Source organism: Rattus norvegicus, chromosome 20 (genome assembly GCF_021556685.1).
Source record: "Rattus norvegicus strain SHRSP/BbbUtx chromosome 20, alternate assembly SHRSP_T2T, whole genome shotgun sequence".
Lineage (NCBI taxonomy): Eukaryota > Metazoa > Chordata > Mammalia > Rodentia > Muridae > Rattus > Rattus norvegicus.
In genome coordinates, this window is record NC_141553.1 from 11,913,109 (window position 1) to 11,922,718 (window position 9,610).

Below are 9,610 nucleotides of genomic sequence, written 5' to 3' on the forward strand. Positions count from 1 at the left end.
CCCTGGCTTACTGGATTTGAAGGTTAGCAAATGAAGTGACAGTGGGGACACAGCAGCACCTGGTCCCTCCCTCCACAAGGCCGAGCCTGGCTTCCCTGGCCACACCCTGCTCACAACACACTGTGCTCTGCACTGGGCAGCAGCCACCAAAGGCAGCCTGAGGGTAGGCAGACAGTATGGACAGGAGCCAGCAGGAGTCAGCCTTGCCTAGTCCCTGAGCTGGGGCGATGCCACTGGAGCTGGAGCTTGCCTGTCCCAGGGGGCTGGCTCTTGTTGGGAGGAAGGGGCCAGTGAGTGCGTCCTTGTATGGGGCATTGGAATCCTCCGATTTTCAGTCGCATGAACTGAGTGATGTCATCACCACGGGGCCAAGCCAGCAGGACAGACCTTTCCTCCTGAGCCTGTCCCCACGTATTTTGTCAACAAACATGCTCAGGACAGGAAGAGCTGTGGGTGGCCCCAGAGCATGGGACCCTCCTCTCAGCCGCCAGTCATGTGACCTCAGCCCCCCCTTTTACGTCCCCACTGGGGTGTTCCTAGCTGCCAAGCCAAAGCACCGAGTCTGGGCAGACCACATAGCTTATTACCCTTGCTTGCTAGGATAAATTACTGCTGGCCTTTGGTTCCGATGAAACCACTGTAAATCAGAAAGCATGGAGCACCCCACACGGGTTCCCTCCCCTCTAACAGGCTTGGACACTTGGAGAAATAGGAGTCTCACAGGACTTGCTTGGTACTGCTCTGAGAGTTTAGAACCATGTTGGAGTGACCAAAGAGTCGGGTGGTGGGAGCCTATTTCCAACCGGGTAGCATTATGAAATGATCTGGAGACTGAATGCTCACAGCCCTGCCCCACACCGTTCCTCTCTCTGCCCCAACCCCAGGATTGGGGCTGTGGAGGGGAAAGGAAAGTCTGTGTGCTTGCGCCGCTCAGAACAGTCGCACTAGACTCAGGGCCCGCTGAACTGAGTGTATTTCTTGTCGTTGAGATTGAGTCTAACTGTGTAGTCCAGGTTGGCTTCAAACTTGTGGCAAACCTCCTGCCTCAGCCTAGCAGCTGTTGGGATCGTATGAGTGTCCCACCTGACCCTGTGGACCCTGTCTGCAATGCCCCTATTTCCAAGTTTGCCCGAGCTCTTTGCCCGAGCTCTTGACTCTCGTGAGAGTGTGAAGTTTCTCAGAATGGGAAATTGGTCTTGGCACCGGGTTTTTTTTTTTTTTTTTTTTAGCAGTTCTCTCATCTCTCTGAGATGGGCAGTCTGTAGAACCTTGCTGGGTTGAGAGGAGAGGTCTTGGGTGAGATGACAGGGATCTGGGGGAGGGGACACAGCAGTCTGGGGGTTCAGCTGAGAGCTACACATACCCGTGGAGTGAGCAGCCTGAGGGTGCAGCACATACATATGTACATCTGTGCCGTGTGCCCTCAGTCCTTTACCAGCTATTTTCCCACGGATGGCCAGTGGGTAGCGGTCTTTTTCTGTACGTGGATAGAGGGCGCTTCACCTTTCAGACTGCTCACAGCCACCTCTCTGTTCAGGGACCCCCTTTTCCTGCAGACTGGGCTATGGGCACCCTAGATTACCCCTAGATTGGGGTTTTCCAGCAAGAGGGGCTGCACATGAGTTGGGAAGGAGAGGAATGGGCTATGGGCATCGTGCTGTAGCTGGCATTCCTCGGGTGCCGACTGCGGTGTACCGTAGAGTAGCGACTCCACCCACCGCAGGCTGGAATTGTAAACTACTGGCTGCCCTCAGCAGATAGCTGTACCCAAAAGGGCCACCAAGCCCAGCACTACAGCCCAAGGCATTTGGTTATGCTAAGTGAAGGACGAGACTCCAGGGAGGCTTGACCTGGATGGAGGGTGTGAGACGCAGGCATATGCGCGCCTCCCAGGCTGTGCGGCAGCCCAGGCCGACATCTCACAGGCTTCTGTGCCGCTTAGAAGCCAAGTGTTAAATAAACACCAGGCGCGTCTCTTCTAGAATGTTCCTCCAGCAGCGATAACATCACCATCAGACACTGGGAGGTGCTGGCTGGTGCCCAGGCCTCATCCACATGTGGCTCCTGAACCATGGGCTGGTGGCTATGGGCAGGGAGGGCCCCAGCCCTCTGGCTCTCCGCCACCCCCATGGCCTGTTTCCAGGGAGTACTATCAGCATGTGCTTCCAGGATGCTATGGAGCCGGCTGGCTGTGGTGATAACAGACAGGCGTCCGAATTCTCTTTGAAGTCATTTGTGGGTGCCTGGGCTGAGTCCTGACCCCAAGACCACCTAGTTTACTTAAAAAACCGAAAAACAAGCAAAACCATTTATCTTTATTTTATGTGGATGGGTGTTCTGCCTGCATGCATATCTGTGCACCACGTGGATGCTTGGTGCCTGTGGAGTTAAGAAGAGTATGTCAGATCCCCTGGAGCTAGGATTATCGGACCGTTGTGAACCACCGTGTGGTTGCTGGGAGTTGAACCCAGGTCCTCTGCAAGACCAGCCAGTGCTCTTCGCCACTGAGTGATCCCTCCAACCCCCACATCTACCTTATTTTTAATAGAGCCCCAGTTCAAGTATGTTTTTCTTCCAAACCTGTTAAGATAATGTGGGCGGGGCTGGGGATTTAGCTCAGTGGTAGAGCGCTTACCTAGGAAGCGCAAGGCCCTGGGTTCGGTCCCCAGCTCCGAAAAAAAAAAAAAAAAAACCAAAAAAAAAAAAAAAAAGATAATGTGGGCTAGAACAGTTACAGGATCATCATGGTGCGGATTCAGTCTGCCTCAAGATTAATACCGCAACGGGTGGGGGTGGGGGGCTGGAGAGATAGCTCAGTGGTCAAGGGCACTGACTATTCTTCTAGAGTTTCTTGCTGGTCCCACAGACCCGGAGGCTGTGCAGTGTCTGTCATCCCTCAGTTTCTGTGTAGTCCAGACCATCTGGAAGAGATGGCCACAGCAGGGGGAAACTGAGGTCTGTGGAGGAGAGCCTCTCTCCTGATTGGCTCAGCCTGAGTCCTGAGCCCCTCTCCTCTCTGCCAGCTGCTGTCCTTTCTCCAACCCCTTTCGTGACCCAAGGTTCAGGTGTGCGAGAGGCACAAAGAGCAAAGCCCTCGATGTAACAGGGGCAGCACCGACTCCCAGACAAGAAACATGTCCTCTACAGCAGTTCAGCCTACTGCAGGGTCAGGGATTGGACAGCTCCACATACACGGTGCATTCACAGCACACACTAGGTACACACATACAGGCTCACCCCATAGACAGGATACCCACAGGCAAGCATTCAGGCCGTGGGAAACATGTTGGTGTCTGAGGCAGGCCTAGTGAGTGGCCCTGTTCTAGTCGAGCAGGGACGAGCTTCCTAGTCATTCTCCTCTTCAGACAGTGATAGATGAGCGTGCTTTGGAAGTCGATTAATGAACCGGGAGCACCGGGCCTCTGCTCTCCTCTGTTCAGAATCTGTAGACAGGTTACTGTCTGGAGGTGGTGTGGATCTTGTCGCCAGTTGCAGTACCTGAGGATTGGATGACTAATAGATGTCTAGGCTCCCACAGGCCCTCCAAGTTCTCCCTTCATTAAAGCAGTACCCAGGCTTGAGGCCTTGGGTTGAGTAATCAGGTTCCCTCACGACACAAGTTTCAGCTAGAAGGAGTTGCATGTCAGGACCTTGAGGCCCCTGTCCTTCCCCATGAGGTGGCTACGAGCTGTGTAATAGCAGGGTAAGCTGACGGGGGGCGGGCACTTCTTGAAACAAAAATCTCAGGTTCTGGTGACTCTTCTGATCTGAGAGTCTTCGCTATTTCTCTCAGCCCCTAGTTTCCCAACTTAGCTTCTGCCCTGTGTTCTCGGGAAAACAGGCACAGGCCGGGCCTGTAGGAAGGAATAGCTTCCATCTTGCCTTTGGAGTGGCTCTGCACGGGCTGCAGTTCAATCACTAGCTCTTCTGCCCATCCTTCTGTCTGTCCTCAGGGCCTGCTCTTCCCCTGCTGACTCACCTCTACCTCTGTTCAAATCATTCCGTTCTCTGCCCAGCCTCATCTACGGACAGCCCTTCCCGGGTTTTCTGGGTGTGCATGAAGCCCAGTTCCAAGGGCAGAAAGAGCACAGGGCAGACTGTGAGATACAGAGGAAAGTTCAAAGCGGGAGGCTGAGCGGCTGCACCTGAGACCCGGTCAAGTCTCAATCGGCATCCTAGGGACGGGACGCTGGCCCGTGGTATTCACAACGCAAACAGGCTAAGATGTAGTCCATCGAGGAATTCCAAGGCAGCCAGCGATCCCATTGGTCATCTACCAGCCGCTTACGCACCACACATAAATCTGGTGAGCAGCGTGATCTGTTGAGGAGAAATCTGGAGAGTTGCCCGCTGTTGCTGGCAGCCTGGGGTACCAGTCCTGTTCTCATACTAAAGCAGCGGCCAAAGCCCCAACTATCATGGCCAAACAGTCTAGGCAGGAATGAACTGGGCGGAGGGAAAATGGTGAGAGGGCCAGGAGAAGTTATGATGTCCCCTGGTGATGGCTTTTTCAGAGATCCACCAGCGATGTCCACTTGTATCTTGATAGCCAAGGCTGGGTTACACAGACTTTCCCAGTTGGAGGGAGGCTGGGTAACTGGGAGAGTGGAGGAGAAGGAAGTCCTATCCACAGAGACCACCCTGTCCTCTACTCTGGGGAGAGGCTACCTGGCTTCCCATGTACGTTGTCCTTGGCTACAAACAACCAGGAGACTGGACTTGGACCTCTCAAAGGACTCCAGTCATCCTGGAGGTAAGTCCCATCTTCGATGCCAGGAAGGGATTATTCACTCGAGCCAAGGCCACCAACTGTCACCACCCAAAGCTCAGAAGATAGAGGAGGTACTGGCCGGCTCCGTGCCTACCACAGTGTATGGCTGGTTCTGTGTGTCAACTTGACACAAGCTGGAGTGAGTTATCGCAGAGAAAGGAGCCTCCCCTGAGGAAATGCCTCCATGAGACCCAGCTGTAAGACATTTTCTCAGTTAGTGATCAAGGAGGGAAGGCCCAGCCCATTGTGGGTGGTGCCGTCCCAGGGCTGGTGGTCCTGGGTTCTATAAGAAAGCAAGCTGAGGGCTGGAGAGATGGCTCAGTGGTTAAGAGCACCGACTGCTCTTCCAGAGGTCCTGAGTTCAATTCCCAGCAACCACATGGTGGCTCACAACCATCCGTAATGGGATCTGATGTCCCCTTCTGGTGTGTCTGAAGACAGCTACAGTGTACTCATATACAAAATAAATAAATAAATCTTTAAAAAAAAAAAGGGGGGGCTGGGGATTTAGCTCAGTGGTAGAGCGCTTACCTAGGAAGCGCAAGGCCCTGGGTTCGGTCCCCAGCTCCGAAAAAAAGAACCAAAAAAAAAAAAAAAAAAAAAAAAAAAGAAAGAAAGCTGAGCAAGCCAGGGGAAGCAAGCCAGTAAGCAGCACCCCTCCATGGCCTCTGCATCAGCTCCTGCTTCCTGCCCTGCTTGAGTTCCTGTCCTGACCTCCTTTAGTGATGAATATCGATGTGGAAGTGTAAGCCGAATAAACCCTTCCCTCCCCAACTTGCTTCTTGGTCATGATGTTTGTGCAGGAATAGAAACCCTGACTAAAACGCACAGGAACCTGATTTCCTGACTTGTGGGGGTTTTAAACAGCCTTCAGGGACACCCTACCTCATGCCCGTGCTTGCTGACGTCATGGGAACTGAGGGGGTAGGATGGAAAGATGCCTCAGGTGTGGTAGAGTCAGGTGGAAGAAGAAACCACAGCTGGGAGCCAACGGGAACTTCAGAGGATTCTGAATAGGGCATGAATGCAGGGGCCCAGGATACCTGGCCTTGACGAGGCAGGCAGGCCTACATCCTGTATTTCCCAACCCTCCTGGTGGTCAGGAGATCCAAGAAAGGGATAGCTTGTGGGGGCCAGAGCCTCAAGTCTCAGTTGGTAGCCATAGCCCATCTAAGTATGAGGCCTCCCTAGGAGTTGTCCACACCTCCTGTTCTTGAACTACACTGATCCCAAGCCCCAGTCTCTGGCCTGACTAGTGAGGGAGCCAGCCCTTGGTAAGATTTGTTTTACATCTGCTGATGTTCACAAACTGCCCGGGCAAGTGGGTAGGAGGTGTCCAGCAGGAATGTGGCTGTCACCAGGTTGTCTTAGAAGCTGTGGGGAGAATGCCACTTTATCCGTGGAACTGTGTCCCCCTCATGACCCAGACTGAAGGGTAGCAGTCCGAAGGCAAGTTGGTCCAGTGACCAAGAGAGGCTCGCTGAGTACGGCCAGTGCTGCTCTTGGCTAGGCCATGAGCCACAAGGCAGACATACCAGCTCCCAGGCAACACAAGTAGAGGGTGAAAGGGGTGGGGGTGGGGGTGGGCAGATCTAACCCTGCTAAGCCTTTAAGGCTGTGGGGCTCTTGTCCCTGGAATGGGTGTCTTAGCGCAAGTTCCAGATCACCCCCCCTCAAGAGATGTCTGCCAGCCTGGAGGAACAAGCGGCCCATCATGGCGGGCCAGAGCTGACCCAGGCCTGACTTCTGGAACCCTTGGCAGGGAACGCCTTTCTCGTGCTGTCTGCGTTCCCAGGTGCTCAAAGACTCTCAGGCAGCTCCGGGGCTCCAGACACCTGAAGTGGAAAAGAAGGACCCTTGTCCTCTTTCTCACCTTGGGGCTCTGACCTAGGGTTGAACCTGGAACCCAGGGCTGGCCTGGGGGGCCCTGGCCAGGGCACAGCTGACTAGGGTTGCTGGATCGATCGGGGTGAGCTGTGCTGTAGGAGATGCATATCATGGACTCCTTGAGACCCCAGTGTCTCCTCCATCTGCTAAATTCTAGCTGGTTTAATTTCGATGCCCCAGCCTCCAGCAAGGACTCAGCTTCCTGTTGGCCCTGATGCTCAGCCAGAGACCACTAGACTCACTGATTCTCGGGTCTCCCAGAGGAGGGGTGGACACACCATCCTAGGGCTACAGGAGGAGGCATTTCTGCAAGGGGCCCAGTCTGTTCCATTGATCACTGCTGCTAGTCAGTATCATTCACTCTGAGGCCTGGTGTGATTCCAGGGGCCCTAATGTCTACCTCTGTAGTGCACAGACATCAGAACCACCAGCGTCTAGCCTAGGCCCATCTCCCAGCTCTCTAGGCTCTAGGGATACTGGGACTGTGCACATCATTAGTTGGACCTGCCCATACCGAGGGCCTCAGACCACAATACCTCATAGTCTCACCAGGGACGAATACCCAGGTTTAGAGATTGACTCAGAAGGGACTCAGGATGGCCAGCAGTTGGGTGACTTGGATTGGGAGCGCCCTGCTCTTTCAGTCCTGAGAGCTGCAGCTCAGCTGCGAGAGGACAATGCCTGCCCAGGCCTGTTCTCCTGAGGAGCCAGGCAGGGATGAGTCTGCAATGAGGCAGCCTGGGCTTAGGCCTGTCCTCAGCAATGTTCAGGTGGCCCCCAAATTCTCAAAGGTCTGCAGCCCAACTCTAGGCCGCCTCCATTTTCAGGCCTTCTGCTACACTGCTGATGTCCCTCTGAAGGCCTGTCAGGCCATCCCTTTGACTACAGGGATACTATCCAGCTTCCTGAGCCTCCTGAAGTCCTCCAAGGCTGTCGTATCCAAGGAACCGTTCCTGCTGTTTGGTAGAAGAGCTCTGCATCCCTTTCTGGGTATGTGGGTCCTTTGTTCTCCCTCTCCAAGACTGTCAACTAAGAGTGGCCCTGAACTCCAGAGGACAGAGCCATCTTTCAAGACCTGTGCCTCAGGCTGGAGAGATGGCTTGGTGGTTAAGAGCACTGACTGCTCCTCCAGAGGTCCTGAGTTCGAATCACAGCAACCACATGGTGGCTCACAACCATCAGTAATGGGACCTGATGCCCTCTTCTGGTGTGTCTGAAGACCATTACAGTGCACTTATATATAATAAATAAATCTTTAAAAAAAAAGTTGGTCGGGGTTGGGGATTTAGCTCAGTGGTAGAGCGCTTGCCTAGCAAACGCAAGGCCCTGGGTTCGATCCCCAGCTCCGAAAAAAAAAAAAAAAGTTGGTCATGGTGTCTGTTCAGAGCAGTAAAACTCTAACTGAGACACCCCGGTGTCCAAGAGATCTTGTGTCTGTCAAATCCCATTGAGTCACTGGTCATTTATGACGACTGCTAACAGTGTTATTATGTCTAGAGCTCGCTATGAAAAAACAGCCAGCCAGCATTCTTCATGGAGGCCATGACTCCATAAGACACTCCATAAGACACTACTGGCTGTTCATACAAAGGTCATGTGCATCAGCTGAGGGTTCATGACCCCGGGGCCAACAGCCACCTAAATGAAGGTGTGAGTGTGAGTGTGAGTGTGTGTGTGTGTGTGTGTGTGTGTGTGTGTGTGTGTGTGTGTGCATACTTCAACATCTTCGGGACAGAGCCATGTGGTGTATACCTGTGTGTGAGTGTGTCTCTGTGTCTATGCATGTGTATCTGTGTGTGTGTGTGTGTGTGTGTGTGTGTGTGTGTGTGTGTGTGTGCATACTTCAACATCCTCGGGACAGAGCCATGTGGTGTGTGAATGAGTGTGTGTGTTCTTGGTTCTTTTTTTTTTTTTTTTTTTTTTTTTTTTTTTTTTTTTTTTCGGAGCTGGGGACCGAACCCAGGGCCTTGCGCTTCCTAGGTAAGCGCTCTACCACTGAGCTAAATCCCCAGCCCCTGAGTGTGTGTGTTCTTAGGGCAAGCTCCCAGGTACCCTGTAGGTGTTTGCTTTCAAACATGTCCTCCGTTGGAAGAGCGACGAAACCCGTTATTCCTAATTGCATAGGATTTTTTTCTATCCAGCAGAGATGTGGACTTTCATTGAATTCTGCTCTGGGGCCTGTTGAGAAAACCATGTGTCCTATTATTATTTTTCCTTTTGGCAGGGCGAGTAGATTATTAATTTTTCTTGTGCTGCAGGGCCTTGAGCTCCCAGCGTCTCCAGTCGAGCATGGGGAATTCCCTTCCACAGGGATCATTTACTAACATCCTCAGGAGCCTCCCCACTCACACGTGACCCGACCTGCAGCCTTTTGTTCCTGTGGGACGTTCTGGGGGTACAGAGGCTTGTCTGGCGTTTGCATCCGGTCAGGGCCAAGGAGAGGCTCTCTGTATGAACTCATGGCTTGCTGGCTGGGAAGGCATGCCATATTTCAGCCTCTGTCTAGCCCCAAGCTGGGGGTTCCCTGAGGTTGGACTCTGCGTTAGCCAAGTACTACTAGGCCCTGGGGCGAGCTACAAGGACCTGTCTTCTCACACCAGAAACGTGTCCTGTCCTAACTGATCACATCCAGATCACAACCAGTTCCATGGTGAACTACCTACTTCATTGATCCCAGGCCCCCTGGGTTCTGCAGAGCCCAGCACCTTACTCATGCAGAGGCCACACTAGCTTAATAGAACAGCACCTGCCGGACCCTTACATGTCTTATGCTGGGCCGCTATAGCCAGCCACCCTCCTGATCCTGATTTTATACAAGCCTGATTAACTATATTTTATATTTTGTTATTTTTCTTGCATCTACCTAATATTAAAATTTTAATTGATTCTTTTTCTTTTTTTTTGCTCCTGTTCTCTTCCTCATATCCATTTTCTCCTTTCTAGCTGAACAGC